Source organism: Triticum aestivum, chromosome 6D, assembly GCF_018294505.1.
Source record: "Triticum aestivum cultivar Chinese Spring chromosome 6D, IWGSC CS RefSeq v2.1, whole genome shotgun sequence".
Classification (NCBI taxonomy): domain Eukaryota; kingdom Viridiplantae; phylum Streptophyta; class Magnoliopsida; order Poales; family Poaceae; genus Triticum; species Triticum aestivum.
In genome coordinates, this window is record NC_057811.1 from 109,044,697 (window position 1) to 109,061,080 (window position 16,384).

Genomic DNA, 16,384 nt, shown 5'->3' on the forward strand with positions numbered 1-16,384 from the left:
TGAACTAATCATATTTACAAAAACAAGAGAGGTCGAGTTCATACCAGCTTCTCTCATCTCAGTCAGTCTATCATATATCATCATAATTGCCTTTCACTTGCACGACCGAACGATGTGAAAATAATAAGAGTGCACGTGCATTGGACTAAGCTGGAACCTGCGAGCATTCAATAAACAGGAGAAGACAAGGCAATATGGGCTCTTGGTTAAATCAACAATAATGCATATAAGAGCCACTTCAATAATTTAATCATGGTCTTCTCCTATCAACTCCCAAAGAAAAGAAAAGAAATAAAACTGTTTACACGGGAAAGCTCCCAACAAGCAAAAGAAGAACGGGAAATCTTTTTGGGTTTTCTTTTTAATTATTACTACTACAACAAGAAAAGTAAACTAACTAAAAGCTACACTAATTTTTTTTTGTTTTTCTTAAGGTTTATTAAACACACAAGAAGAAAGCAAGAAAAAGAGAATAAACTAGCATGGATATTACAGTGAAAAAGTATGAGCACCGACATCTAGCAATGATTGTGTGAACATAAATGTAATGTCGGTGAGAAATACGTACTCCCCCAAGCTTAGGCTTTTAGCCTAAGTTGGTTTATTGCCACGGATGGCCCGACGGATATCCATAGTTGTAGCCGGGGTCGTACTGAGATGAAGAAGACTCTGATTGCCACTGGTTGGAAATCAACTCCGGATCCCACTGGTAATTAGACTATCGTGGAGGTTCAAATTGTGGTTCCGGCTCCGTGGCTGGTGTAGGGTTCCGGTAGGCGTGAATGGCCGCTAACGGAACGAGATACGGACCTGCAGATAAATTAAACAAGGAGGGAGCAGGCAAGGTAATAGTCTCAGGGTGATGTTTATCAAAGAACAATTTGTATTTAAGCGCCCCTTCCCTATTCTTAACAATAAAGTCATGCGCTACCATACTCTTATAATCTAAATAAGCAGTGGGCAACAATTTTTCTTCTTTTTCATAGTGCCTAATAGTCTGTTATAGTGTGCAGCAAGGCGTGAGGCATAAATACCTCCAAAGATGGGGCCCTTTGTACGGTTCAGACTTAACCGTTTGGCAATAATACCGCCCATACTAACAGTGTTATCGCAGAATAAACCATGGAACAGAATGATAATATCAGGAACACTAAGGTTTCCACAGTTTCCGCGACCAATTAAGCAACGACTAGCAAATATGGCAAAGTAGCGTAAAACAGGGAAATGTATGCTAGTGATTCTTGCATCAGAAACCTTCCTAGTTTCCCCTACAGTGATAGTGTCAATAAACCCATCCACATCTTTACGATGAGGTTCCTCTAAACTACCCTCGAAAGGTATTTTGCAAATCTTGCAAAATTCATCTAGTGGCATCTTCTTAGCCACATCATATAAATGAAACTCTACTGAAGGAGGTGTTTCCTTAGGATAATAGTAGAAGTTTTGCACAAAAGTATTGGTGAGTAAGATATACTGTTTGCGTTGGTCGAGGAGGAAGTCGGTGAGGCCTGCATTCTCAGCCAATTCATAAAAATCATCATAAATCCCGGCTTCTCTCAAGAAATCATCGGAAGGCCATTCACACGGCCAAACCTCCGCGGTGCGAGGCAGATTATATTTGGGCCTCTGTGCTTCTTCACTTTGCTTTTCCTTCGACCTTCGGCTCGATGAGCCCCTCAAAAATCTTTTCATTATTTTCTGAAAAATTCTGAAATTTTTAGTAACTTCAAATAAAAGTAAACCAAGCTCAACAAAATTGATAGCAACTACTCCTACAAGTGCCTAGAGCCTATATCAAGCATTAGAACTACTTGGAACCATATAAATTTGACATGCAAGCTCAAGAACATGGTCACCTAGGCAGCACAAATTTGCAATGAATAAAGCACTTGAACAAAAACTAGTTGGACCAATGGAGGAGTCACATACCAAGGAACAATCTCCCCAAGCAGTTTTGTGAGAGGTGCTTTGAGCAAGGAGATCGAAAATCGCAGCAAAATGAGCTAGAACTCGTACTTGAGCTGGATGGTGATTTTTTTGGGAGGAAGAAGAAGTGTGTGGGTGCAGGAATAAGTGGAGGGGAGCCACCATGGGCCCACGAGGCAGGGGGCGCGCCCTGGACCCTCATGGCCAGGTGCTTGCTCCCCCTGCTGTGTTCTCAGTGCTAGATATTCTCAAATATTCTAGAACAAATCATATTCCATTTTCAGGGCATTTGGAGAACTTTTATTTTAGGGGTATTTTTATATTGCACGGATAATTCAGAAAACAGACAGGAAAAATACTATTTTTACTTTATTTCAAATAAATAACAGAAAGTAAAGAGAGGGTATAGAAGGTTGTGCTTTCTAGTTTCATCCATCTCATGCTCATCAAAAGGAATCCACTAACAAGGTTGATCAGGTCTTGTTAACAGACTCATTCCGAATAACATGGAACCGGAGAAATTTCGAATAACACTATGTTACCTCAACGGGGATATGCACATCCCCGATAATAAGAATATCATATTTCTTCTTGACAGTAGGAAGAGGAAATTCAAAACCTCCAAAAATAATCGATGGAATTTTTCCAATAGAATTGATACTGTGGACTTGGGGTTGTTTCCTCGGAAAGTGTACCGTATGCTCATTACCATTAACATGAAAAGTGACATTGCCTTTGTTGCAATCAATAACAGCCCCTGCAGTATTCAAAAAAGGTCTTCCAAGAATAATAGACATACTATCGTCCTCGGGAATATCAAGAATAACAAAGTCCGTTAAAATGGTAACATTTGCAACTACAACAGGCACGTCCTCACAAATACCGACAGGTATAGCAGTTGATTTATCAGCCATTTGCAAAGATATTTCAGTAGGTGTCAACTTATTCAAGTCAAGTCTACGATATAAAGAGAGAGGCATAACACTAACACCGGCTCCAAGATCACATAAAGCAGTTTTTAACATAGTTTCTTTTAATGGAGCATGGTATAGTTGGTACTCCTGGATCTCCTAGTTTCTTAGGTATTCCACCCTTAAAGGTATAATTAGCAAGCATGGTGGAAATTTCAGCTTCCGGTATCTTCCTTTTATTAGTAACAATTTCTTTCATATACTTAGCATAAGGATTCATTTTAAGCATATCAGTCAACCGCATACGCAAAAAGATAGGTCTAATTATTTCAGCAAAGCGCTCAAAATCCTCATCATCCTTTTTCTTGGATGGTTTGGGAGGAAAAGGCATGGGTTTCTGAACCCATGGTTCTCTTTCTTTACCGTGTTTCCTAGCAACAAAGTCTCTCTTATCATAACGTTGATTCTTTGATTGTGCGTTATCAAGATCAACAGCAGGTTCAATTTCTACATCATTATCATTACTAGGTTGAGCATCATCATGAACATCTTCATTAATATTTTCACTTGGTTCATGTTCATTACCAGATTGTGTTTCAGCATCAGAAATAGAAATATCATTTGGATTCTCAGGTGTTTCAGCAATAGGTTCACTAGAAGCATGCAAAGTCCTATCATTTTTCTTTTTCTTCTTTTTAGAAGGACTAGGTGCATCAATATTATTTCTCTGAGAATCTTGCTCAATTCTCTTAGGGTGGCCTTCAGGATACAAAGGTTCCTGAGTCATTTTACCAGTTCTAGTAGCCACTCTAACAGCATAATCATTATTATTACTATTTAATTCATTGAGCAAATCATTTTGATCTTTAAGTACTTGTTCTACTTGAGTGGTAACCATAGAAGCATGTTTACTAATGAGTTTAAGTTCACCTTTAACTCTAGACATATAATCACCCAAGTGTTCAATCATATAAGCATTTTGTTTTAATTGTCTACCAAAATAAGCATTAAAATCTTCTTGCTTAACCATAAAGTTATCAAACTCATCCAAACATTGGCTAGCAAACTTAGTAGGAGGGATTTCAGCTTTATCATATCCATAGAGAGAATTTACCTTTACTACCCGTGTCGGGTTATCAAGACCATATTTTTCTTCGATAGGTGAAGGATTAGGATCATATGTTTCTTCAACATGCGGTAAATTAAGACCATGTATTTCTTCAATTGGAGGTAAATTCTTAACATCTTCAGCTTTAATACATTTTCTTTCATAGATTTCTTTGCCTCTTGCATATCTTCAGGACTGAGAAATAGAACACCTCTTTTCTTCGGAGTTGGTTTAGGAATAGGCTCAGGAATTGGCTCAGGAAGTGTCCAATTATTTTCATTTGTCAACATATTATTTAATAGAATTTCAGCTTCATCCGGTGTTCTTTCCCTGAAAACAGAACCAGCACAACTATCCAGGTAATCTCTGGAAGCATCAGTTAGTCCATTATAAAATATATCAAGTATTTCATTTTTCTTAAGAGGATGATCAGGCAAAGCATTAAGTAATTGGAGAAGCCTCCCCCAAGCTTGTGGGAGACTCTCTTCTTCAATTTGCACAAAATTGTATATATCCCTTAAAGCAGCTTGTTTCTTATGAGCAGGGAAATATTTAGCAGAGAAGTAATAAATCATATCCTGGGGGCTACGCACACAACCAGGATCAAGAGAATTAAACCATATCTTAGCATCACCCTTTAATGAGAACGGAAATATTTTAAGAATATAAAGGTAGCGAGATTTCTCATCATTAGTGAACAGGGTGGCTATATGATTTAATTTAGTAAGATGTGCCACAACAGTTTCGGATTCATAGCCATAAAAAAGATCAGATTCAACCAAAGTAATTATATCAGGATCAACAGAGAATTCATAATCCTTATCAGTAACACCGATAGGTGAAGTAGCAAAAGTAGGGTCAGGTTTCATGCTAGCATTAAGAGACCGCTGCTTCCATTTAACTAATAATTTCTTAAGATCACATCTATCATTGCAAGCAAGAATGGCTCTAGCAGATTCTTCATCCAAAACATAACCCTCAGGCACAACAGGCAATTCATATTTATTAGGGGGAGAGTCTTCATCATCACTATCTTCAATATTATCAGTTTCAATAATTTCATTCTCTCTAGCCCTAGCAAGTTGTTCATCAAGAAATTCACCAAGTGGCACAGTAGTATCAAGCATAGAAGTAGTTTCATCATAAGTATCATGCATAGAAGAAGTGGCATCATCAATAACATGCGACATATCAGAATTAATAGCAGAAGCAGGTTTAGGCATCGCAAGCTTACTCAAAACAGAAGGTGAATCAAGTGCAGAGCTAGATGGCAGTTCCTTACCTCCCCTCGTAGTTGAGGGATACATTTTTGTCTTAGCATCTTTCAAGTTCTTCATAGTGACCAGTAGATATAAATCCCAAGTGACTCAAAGAATAGAGCTATGCTCCCCGGCAACGGCGCCAGAAAATAGTCTTGATAACCCACAAGTATAGGGGATCGCAACAATTTTCGAGGGTAGAGTATTCAACCCAAATTTATTGATTCGACACAAGGGGAGCCAAAGAATATTCTCAAGTATTAGCAGCTGAGTTGTCAATTCAACCACACCTGGATAACTTAGTATCTGCAGCAAAGTATTTAGTAGCAAAGTAGTATGGAAGTAACGATAACGGTAGCAAAAGTAATATTTTTGGGTTTTGTAGTGATTGTAACAGTAGCAACGGAAAAGTAAATAAGCGAAGAACAATATGTGAAAAGCTCGTAGGCATTGGATTGGTGATGGAGAATTATGCCGGATGCGGTTCATCATGTAACAGTCATAACATAGGGTGACACAGAACTAGCTCCAATTCATCAATGTAATGTAGGCATGTATTCCGAATATAGTCATACGTGCTTATGGAAAAGAACTTGCACTTTTGTCCTACCCTCCCGTGGTAGAGGGGTCCTAATGGAAACTAAGGGATATTAAGGCCTCCTTTTAATAGAGTACCGGACCAAAGCATTAACACATAGTGAATACATGAACTCCTCAAACTACGGTCATCACCGGGAGTGGTCCCGATTATTGTCACTTCGGGGTTGCCGGATCATAACACATAGTAGGTGACTATAGACTTGCAAGATAGGATCAAGAACTCACATATATTCATGAAAACATAATAGGTTCAGATCTGAAATCATGGCACTCGGGCCCTAGTGACAAGCATTAAGCATAGCAAAGTCATAGCAACATCAATCTCAGAACATAGTGGATACTAGGGATCAAACCCTAACAAAACTAACTCGATTACATGATAAATCTCATCCAACCCATCACCGTCCAGCAAGCCTACGATGGAATTACTCACGCACGGCGGTGAGCATCATGAAATTGGTGATGGAGGATGGTTGATGATGACGACGGCGACGGATTCCCCTCTCCGGAGCCCTGAACGGACTCCAGATCAGCCCTCCCGAGAGGTTTTAGGGCTTGGCGGCGGCTCCGTATCCTAAAACACGATGAATCCTTCTCTCTGATTTTTTTCTCCCCGAAAGTGAATATATGGAGTTGGAGTTGAGGTCGGTGGAGCGTCAGGGGGCCCACGAGGGAGGGGGGCGCGCCCCCCACCCTCGTGGACAGGGTGTGGGCCCCCTGACGTGGATTCTTCTTCCAGTATTTTTAATATTTTCCAAAAATATGTTCCATGGAGTTTCAGGTCATTCCGAGAACTTTTGTTTTTGCACATAAATAACACCATAGAAAGTCTGCTGAAAATAGCGTCAGTCCGGGTTAGTTCCATTCAAATCATGCAAGTTAGAGTCCAAAACAAGGGCAAAAGTGTTTGGAAAAGTAGATACGACGGAGACGTATCAAGAGGGTGTGCGACGCCTCTATATCTGGCTGCATTGCGCCGTAGCTCCGAATTCATGGAGTTCATGGAGTTTCATGGAGTTCGTCTGCGGTTATCGGCTCGGGTGTGACTAGGTTTGTCACGCCCGAGTAGGTAGCCATCATCGTGTATCGAGGGACGTCCTCGCGATCCATAAATCGATTGGGTATGTCCTGCTCTACTATCCAGGGTCTGCCGGAGGTCGTATGTGTGACCCTGAGCTGTTTCGTCTCTGTTTTTACGAGGCGGTGGGGCATGCTGCTGTTCGGCCTGAGCTGCCGCTCTATCCCGACCACGTGGTGGTCGGTCCGCCGCACTGTCCCGACCGCGTGGTGGTCGATCGGCCGCGTTACGCGAGGGGGGTTTGAGCTCTGGTGCCTCTTCATCAAACTGGGGTAGCAACCTTCGCTTTGGGTAACTCTTGGCTGGGCGTCTGAGGCCGTATTCTTCGGCTGCCAGGACATTGGTCCATCTATCGACGAGCAGATCTTGGTCAGCTTGAAGCTGTTGTTGTTTCTTTTTCAGGCTCCTCGCCATTGCTATTAGCTGGCGCTTGAAGCGCTCCTGCTCGAGATGTTCCTCAGGCACGATGAAATCTTCGTTGCCGAGGCTTTCCGCATCCTCGGAGAGCGGACGGTAACTACCGTCCTCCGAGTCGTTGGGCCTGGCCTGTTCATCGGGGCTGGCTTGCCTGTTTTCTTGCTCCTCCTGCTCGGATGTTACCTCAGCAAGGTCTTCATTGTTTTCGGTATCGTCTGGAGTATTATTTTCACCGGTGCCAGCATTGCTGTCTTTTGAACGACGTGACTTAGAGCGGCGCCGAGGACGCCGATGTTTTTGCTGTGTCTCAGGAGGTTTATTCTCGACTGGATTTTCTTTGTCGTCGTCGTTGGTTGTTTTGGGTGTATCCACCATGTACACATCGTACGAAGAAGTGGCCGTCCAGCGTCCGTTAAATGGCGGATTTTGGTCTTGCTCCTCATCGGCATCGTCGTCCATACCGTCGATGTCTTCGGAGTCGTAATCAAGCGTGTCGGTTAGGTCCTCGACAGTGGCAATAAAGTGGGTGGCGCGTGGGAAGCAAAATTCTCGATCATCAGCCCCCAGTCCAGACTAGACCGAGTTCGGCTGTGAGTCCCCCGCCAAGGACAGGCTTTTTAATGAGTTTAGTATATCGCCCAGAGGCGAGTGCTGGAAGATGTCTGCAGCGCTGAATTCGAAGATCGATGAGTGATCGAGTTCGGCGTCCACAGGCTCACATGGTTCGGAACTTATAACCAGAGACGAGTCCGGAGTTCTGGTGACACAGATATGGTGTGGGGTTAAGTCCATGTGCGGCTCCAACACCGGGGGATCTGTGGCCTCCGTGGTGGGGTCGAGCCACCGATCCATGGATGCCGCAGTGTGCTTTGGATCTAAGGCCAGAGTGCTCACTGGAGCTATCTCCTGGATGCGGTCTGATGACAGATTTAAGTCATGTTTGTCAAGGTGGCCAGGAGCGGTCGCCGCGGTCTCGAATCCGGCGAAGATCAAATCTCCATGGATGTCCGCAACATAATTCAGGCTCCCAAACCTGACCTGATGGCCAGGGGCGTAGCTATCGATCTGCTCCAGGTGGCCAAACGAGTTGGCCCACAGTGCGAAGCCGCCGAACACGAAGATTTGTCCGGGGAGGAAGGTTTCTCCCTGGCCAGCGTCATTTTTGACGATTGAAGGGGCCATCTAACCTTTCGTCGATGGCACAGTGGAACTCTCAATGAAAGCACCAATGTCGGTGTCAAAACCGGTGGATCTCGGGTAGGGGGTCCCGAACTGTGCGTCTAAGGTCGATGGTAACAGGAGACAGGGGACACGATGTTTACCCAAGTTCGGGCCCTCTCTATGGTGGTAATACCCTACTTCCTGCTTGATTAATCTTGATGGATATGAGTATTACAAGAGTTGATCTACCACGAGATCGTAATGGCTAAACCCTAGAAGTCTAGCCTGTATGACTATGGTAATGAGTATCTATTTTTCCGGACTAAGTCCTCCGGTTTATATAGACACCGGGAGGATCTAGGGTTACACAAGGTCGGTTACAAAGAAAGGAATCTACATATCCGGTCTCCAAGCTTGCCTTCCACGCCAAGGAGAGTCCCATCCGGACACGGGTGCAGTCTTTGGTCTTCGTGTTATCACAGCCCATCAGTCCGGCCCATGGCTAACAGGCCGGACGTCCGAGGACCCCTTAGTCCAGGACTCCCTCAATGGGCCTGGGCTCAGACCCACGACCGAGTCCGCGAACAGCCCACGGTCCAACGTCTCGGATAGTGGCACTTCCGTAAGCGACTCATTAATTAATCTGAGATTAATTAACCATTCCTGACCGGCAAAAATAAGCTTCGGCTCGGCTCATTCCAGACGAGGCGAGGCGTGGCGTGGCGAGGCGGGCGGCGGAGGAGGAGGAGCGCACGTGTACAACTCCTATTCCCAAGCTCCCAATAGCAAGTGATGGAGCAACTCTTATAAAGAGGTCTCACTCTTCTTACTGTAGCAGTATGGTACTAAACTTCCCACACTTCCCACCACATGCCGTGCACATGCATGGGCCTTAGAGATTAACCAGGGATTATTGTCTTATATGGGCCTAAGCCCATCCATAATCCAACAGTTAGGTACTTAGGTTAGAGCACGAATGTGGTTGCTTTCCATGTTCTTCCTCCTTTCTCATGCTCGTGTCCTCGTCTCCCACCATCATTCTACCAAACAGTCCATGGTCTCCGATTTTCTATGGCCTTCATCAATAGGACACCACCCTCGTCATTGACGACTCGAAGTTCATCGATGCCAATCCCTTCCCCCTCTCCGCCCTAGCCCACTCTCCTTCGTCCTCCTAATGTGCACCAGCAATTTGTGCCATAAGGCTTCACTCCTAAATTTTAGAATAATGTTTCTTTCTTTGTTTTATCAGCATACAATAGAAGAACACTAGTCAAAATTAAGTACACAAGACATTGTACATTGTCTACAAGGGCAACCTATTCGCTCCTAACCACATGAGAAAAATCAGAACCCAAAATGCGCCTAAGCTGCTTAATTACCATCCAGGTGGGAGTCCGAGAAGAACACCACCTCCACTCTCGCACGCCCTTGTAACTCCAAGAGCTCCTGAAAACCATGCTCGAGAGCATGCCATGACAGTTTCAAACTAGTGTTATCATTGCTCCTAGTGGTCGTCCGCCATGGCGGCCGCTGATCCATCGTTAGAACTCTTGTCGGTTGTTGAATCTTCACTTCCTTTTCATTTATTCTTATTTGCATTTTTCTACGGTGTTCCCGTCAGATCCTATTCCACATGAACATTCTCCGTAGCAGAAATTTAAAATTTTCTACGTATCACCAAGATCAATCTATGGAGTCATCTAGCAACGAGAGAGAGGGGAGTGCATCTACATACCCATGTAGATCGCGAGTGGAAGCGTTCAAGAGAACGGGGTTGATGGAGTCGTACTCGTCGTGATCCAAATCACCGATGATCCTAGCGCCGAACGGACGACACCTCCGCGTTCAACACACGTACGGAGCGGGGACGTCTCCTCCTTCTTGATCCAGCAAGGGGGAAGGAGAAGTTGACGGAGATCCAGCAGCACGACGGCGTGGTGGTGGAAGTAGCGGGATCCCGGCAGGGCTTCGCCAAGCGCAAGCGGGGAGGAAGAGGTGTCACGGGAGGGAGGGAGGCGCCAGGGCTTGGGGTGCTGCTCCCATGCGCCTCCCCACTATATATAGGGGTGGAGGGGGCTGGTTTCTTGCCCTCCAAGTCCATTGGGGCGTTGGCAAAGGTGGGGGGAAGAAATCCCATCATTTCCCTTCCCCACCGATTGTTATCCCCCTTTTTTAGGGATCTTGATCTTATCCCTTCGGGATATGATCTTATTCCTTCTAAGGTGGGATCTTGGTGCGCCTTGACCAGGGGTGTGGGGCCTTGTCCCCACCACCCACGTTCATGTGGGTCCCCCCATGCAGGTGGGCCCCACTTCGGAACCTTCTAAAACCTTCCCGGTACAATGCCGAAAAATCCCGAACATTTTCCGGTGGCCAAAATAGGACTTCCCATATATAAATCTTTATCTCCGGACCATTCCGGAACTCCTCGTGACGTCCAGGATCTCATCCGGGACTCCGAACAACTTTCGGTTAACCGCATACTAATATCTCTACAACTCTAGCGTCACCGAACCTTAAGTGTGTAGACCCTACGGGTTCGGGAGACATGCAGACATGACCGAGACGACTCTCCGGTCAATAACCAACAGCGGGATCTGGATACCCATGTTGGCTCCCACATGTTCCACGATGATCTCATCGGATGAACCACGATGTCGAGGATTCAATCAATCCCGTATACAATTCCCTTTGTCAATCGGTACGTTACTTGCCCGAGATTCGATCGTCGGTATCCCAATACCTTGTTCAATCTCGTTACCGGCAAGTCACTTTACTCGTACCGTAACGCATGATCCCGTGGCTAACTCCTTAGTCACATTGAGCTCATTATGATGATGCATTACCGAGTGGGCCTAGAGATACCTCTCCGTCATACGGAGTGACAAATCCCAGTCTCGATTCGTGCCAACCCAACAGACACTTTCGGAGATACCTGTAGTGCACCTTTATAGCCACCCAGTTACGTTGTGACGTTTGGTACACCCAAAGCATTCCTACGGTATCCGGGAGTTGCACAATCTCATGGTCTAAGGAAATGATACTTGACATTAGAAAAGCTCTAGCAAACGAACTACACGATCTTGTGCTATGCTTAGGATTGGGTCTTGTCCATCACATCATTCTCCTAATGATGTGATCCCGTTATCAATGACATCCAATGTCCATGGTCAGGAAACCATAACCATCTATTGATCAACGAGCTAGTCAACTAGAGGCTTACTAGGGACATGTTGTGGTCTATGTATTCACACATGTATTACGGTTTCCAGTTAATACAATTATAGCATGAACAACAGACAATTATCATGAACAAGGAAATACAATAATAACCATTTTATTATTGCCTCTAGGGCATATTTCCAACAGTATCCCACTTGCACTAGAGTCAATAATCTAGTTCACATCACCATGTGATTAACACTCAAAGTTCACATCGCCATGTGATTAATACCCAAGAGTTTACTAGAGTCAATAATCTAGTTCACATCACCATGTTATTAACACTCAATGAGTTCTAGGGTTTGATCATGTTATGCTTACGAGAGAGGTTTTAGTCAACGGATCTGCAACATTCAGATCTGTGTGTGATTTACAAATCTCTATGTCATCTTGTAGATGCAGCTACCACGCGCTACTTGGAGCTATTCCAAATAACTGCTCTACTATACGAATCCGGTTCACTACTCAGAGTCATCCGGATTAGTGTCAAAGTTTGCATCTACGTAACCCTTTACGACGAACCCCCTTTCCACCTCCATAATCGAGAAAATTCCTTAGTCCACTAGATACTAAGGATAAGTTCGACCGCTGTCATGTGATCCCTTCCTGGATCACTATTGTACCCCTTGACTAACTCATGGCAAGGCACACTTCAGGTGCGGTACACAACATAGCATATTGTAGAGGCTACGTCGACGACCTTCGTCCTTTCTCTTTCTTCTGCCGTGGTCAGGTCTTGAGTCTTACTCAATACTCACACCTTGTAATACAGCCAAGAACTCCTTCTTTGCTGATCTATTTTGAACTCCTTCAAAATCTTGTCACGATATGTATTCATTTCAAAGTACTATTAAGCGTTTTTGATCTATCCTTATAGATCTTGATGCTCAATGTTCAAGTAGCTTAATCCAGGTTTTCCATTAAAAACACTTTTCAAATAACCCTGGATGATTTCCAGAAATTCTACATCATTTCTGATCAACAATATGTTAACAACATATACTCATCAAAAATTCTATAGTGCTCCCACTCACTTCTTTGGAAATACAAGTTTCTCATGAACTTTGTATAAACCCAAAATCTTTGATCATCTCATCAAAGCGTTCATTCCAACTCCGAGATGCTTACTCCAATCCTTAGAAGGATTGCTGGAGCTTTGCATACTTGTTAGCATCTTTCAGGATTGACAAAACCTTCTGGTTGTATCACATACAACCTTTCCTCAAGAAAATCGTCGAGGAAACAATGTTTTGACATCCTATCTGCAAGATTTCATAAATAATGCAGTAATGACTAATATAATTCTAACAGACTCTTAGCATCGCTATGAGTGAGAAAGTCTCATCGCAGTCAACTCCTTGAACTTGCCGGAAAACATCTTAACGACAAGTCGAGCTTTCTTAATGGTGACACTTACCATCATTGTCTGTCTTCCCTTTAAAATCCATCTGTACCCAACAGCCTTACGACCATCAAGTAGTTCTTTCAAAGTCTATACTTTGTTTTCATACATGGATCCTCTCGGATTTTATGGCCTCGAGCCATTCGTCGGAATCCGGGCCCACCATCGCTTCTCCATAGCTCGTAGGTTCATTGTTGTCTAGCAACATGACTTCCAAGACAGGATTACGTACCACTCTGAAGTAGTACGCATCCTTGTCGTCCTATGAGGTTTGGTAGTGACTTGATCTGAAGTTTCATGATCACTATCATAAGCTTCCACTTCAATTGGTGTAGGTGCCACATGAACAACTTCCTGTGCCCTGCTACACATTAGTTGAAGTGACGGTTCAATGACCTCATCAAGTCTCCACCATCCTCCCACTCAATTCTTTCGAGAGAAACTTTTCCTCGAGAAAGGACCCGTTTCTAGAAACAATCACTTTTGCTTCCAGATCTGAACTAGGAGGTATACCCAACTGTTTTGGGTATTCTATGAAGATGCATTTATCCGCTTTGGGTTCGAGCTTATCAGCCTGAAACTTTTTCACATAAGCGTCGCAGCCCCAAACTTTTAAGAAACGACAGCTTAGGTTTCTCTAAACCATAGTTCATACGGTGTCATCTCAACGGAATTGCGTGGTGCCCTATTTAAAGTGAATGCGGTTGTCTCCAATGCCTAACCCATAAACAATAGTTGTAATTCGATAAGAGACATCATGGTATGCACCATATCCAATAGGGTGCTTATGATGTTCGGACACACCATCACAATATGGTGTTCCAGGCGGTATTAGTCGTGAAACAATTTCCACAATTTCTTAATTGTGTGCCAAACTCGTAACTCAGATATTCATCTCTATGATCATATCACAGACATTTTATCCTCTTGTCACGACGATCTTCAACTTCACTCTGAAATTACTTGAACCTTTCAATAATTCAGACTTGTGTTTCATCAAGTAAATATTCTCAGCATCTACTCAAATCATCTGTGAAGTAAGAACATAACGATATCCACTGCGTGCATCAGCACTCATTGGACTGCACACATCAAATGTATTACTTCCAACAAGTTGCTCTCTTGTTCCATCTTACTGAAAACGAGGCCTTTCAGTCATCTTGCCCATGTGGTATGATTTGCATGTCTCAAGTGATTCAAAATCAAGTGAGTCCAAATGATCCATCTGTATGGACTTTCTTCATGCATATATACTAATAGACATGGTTCGCATGTCTCAATCTTTTCAAAAACGAGTGAGTCCAGAGATCCATCAACATGGAGCTTCTTCATGCGTTTTATACCAATATGACTCAAGTGGCAGTGCCACAAGTATGTGGTAATATCATTACTATCTTATATCTTTTGGCATGAACATGTGTATCACTACGATCGAGATTCAATAAACCATTCATTTTAGGTGCAAGACCATTGAAGGTATTATTCAAATAGACAGAGTAACCATTATTCTCCTTTAATAAATAACCGTATTGCGATAAACATAATCCAATCATGTCTATGCTCAACGCAAACACCAAATAATAATTATTCAGGTTTAACCCCAATCTCGATGGTAGAGGGAGCATGCGATGCTTGATCACATCAACCTTGGAAACACTTCCAACACATATCTGAAGGAAAAATGCCCTAGAGGCAATAATAAAGTATTATTTATTTCCTTGTATCATGATAAATGTTTATTATTCATGCTAGAATTGTATTAACCGGAAACATAATACATGTGTGAATATATAGACAAACAGAGTGTCACTAGTATGCCTCTACTTGACTAGCTCGTTAATCAAAGATGGTTATGTTTCCTAGCCATAGACATAAGTTGTCATTTGATTAACGAGATCACCTCATTAGGAGAATGACGTGATTGACTTGACCCATTCCGTTAGCTTAGCACTCGATCGTTTAGTATGTTTCTATTGCTTTCTTCATGACTTATACATGTTCCTATGACTATGAGATTATGCAACTCCCGTTTACCGGAGGAACACTTTGTGTGCTACCAAACGTCACAACGTAAATGGGTGATTATAAAGGTGCTCTACAGGTGTCTCCAAAGGTACTTGTTGGGTTGGCGTATTTCGAGATTAGGATTTGTCACTCCAATTGTCGGAGAGGTATCTCTGGGCCCACTCGGTAATGCACATCACTATAAGCCTTGCAAGCATTGTGACTAATGAGTTAGTTGCAGGATGATGTATTACGGAACGAGTAAAGAGACTTGCCGGTAACGAGATTGAACTAGGTATCGAGATACCGATGATCGAATCTCGGGCAAGTAACATACCGATGACAAAGGGAACAACGTATGTTGTTATGCGGTCTGACCGATAAGGATCTTCGTAGAATATGTGGGAGCCAATATGGGTATCCAGGTCCCGCTATTGGTTATTGACCGGAGACGTGTCTCGGTCATGTCTACATAGTTCTCGAACCCGTAGGGTCCGCACGCTTAACGTTACGATGACAGTTTTATTGAGTTTTGATGTACCGAAGGAGTTCGGAGTCCCGGATGAGATCGGGGATATGACGAGGAGTCTCGAAATGGTCGAGACGTAAAGATCGATATATTGGACGACTATATTCGGACTTCGGAAAGGTTCCGAGTGATTCGGGTATTTTCCGGAGTACCGGAGAGTTACGGGAATACGTATTGGGCCTTATTGGGCCATACGGGAAAGAAGGAAAAGGGCCTCAAGGGTGGCCGCACCCCTCCCTTGGTCTGGTCCGAATTGGACTAGGGAAGGGGGGCGCCCCCTTCCTTCCTTCTCTTTTTTCCTTCCTCTTTTCCTATTCCATATGGGAGGTGGAATCCTACTAGGACTAGGGAGTCCTAGTAGGACTCCACACTTGGTGCGCCCCCTCCTAGGGCCGGCCTCCTCCTCCCTTGCTCCTTTATATACGGGGGCAGGGGGCACCCCATGGACACAACAATTGATCCTTGAGATCTCTTAGCCGTGTGCGGTGCCCCCCTCCACCAAATTACACCTTGATAATACCGTTGCGGAGCTTAGGCAAAGCCCTGCGTCGGTGGAACATCATCATCGTCACCACACCGTCGTGCTGACGAAACTCTCCCTCAACACTCGGCTGGATCGGAGTTCGAGGGACGTCATCGAGCTGAACATGTGTAGAACTCGGAGGTGCCGTGCGTTCGGTACTTGATCGGTCGGATCGTGAAGACGTTCGACTACATCAACCGCGTTGTGATAACGCTTCCGCTGTCGGTCTACGAGGGTACGT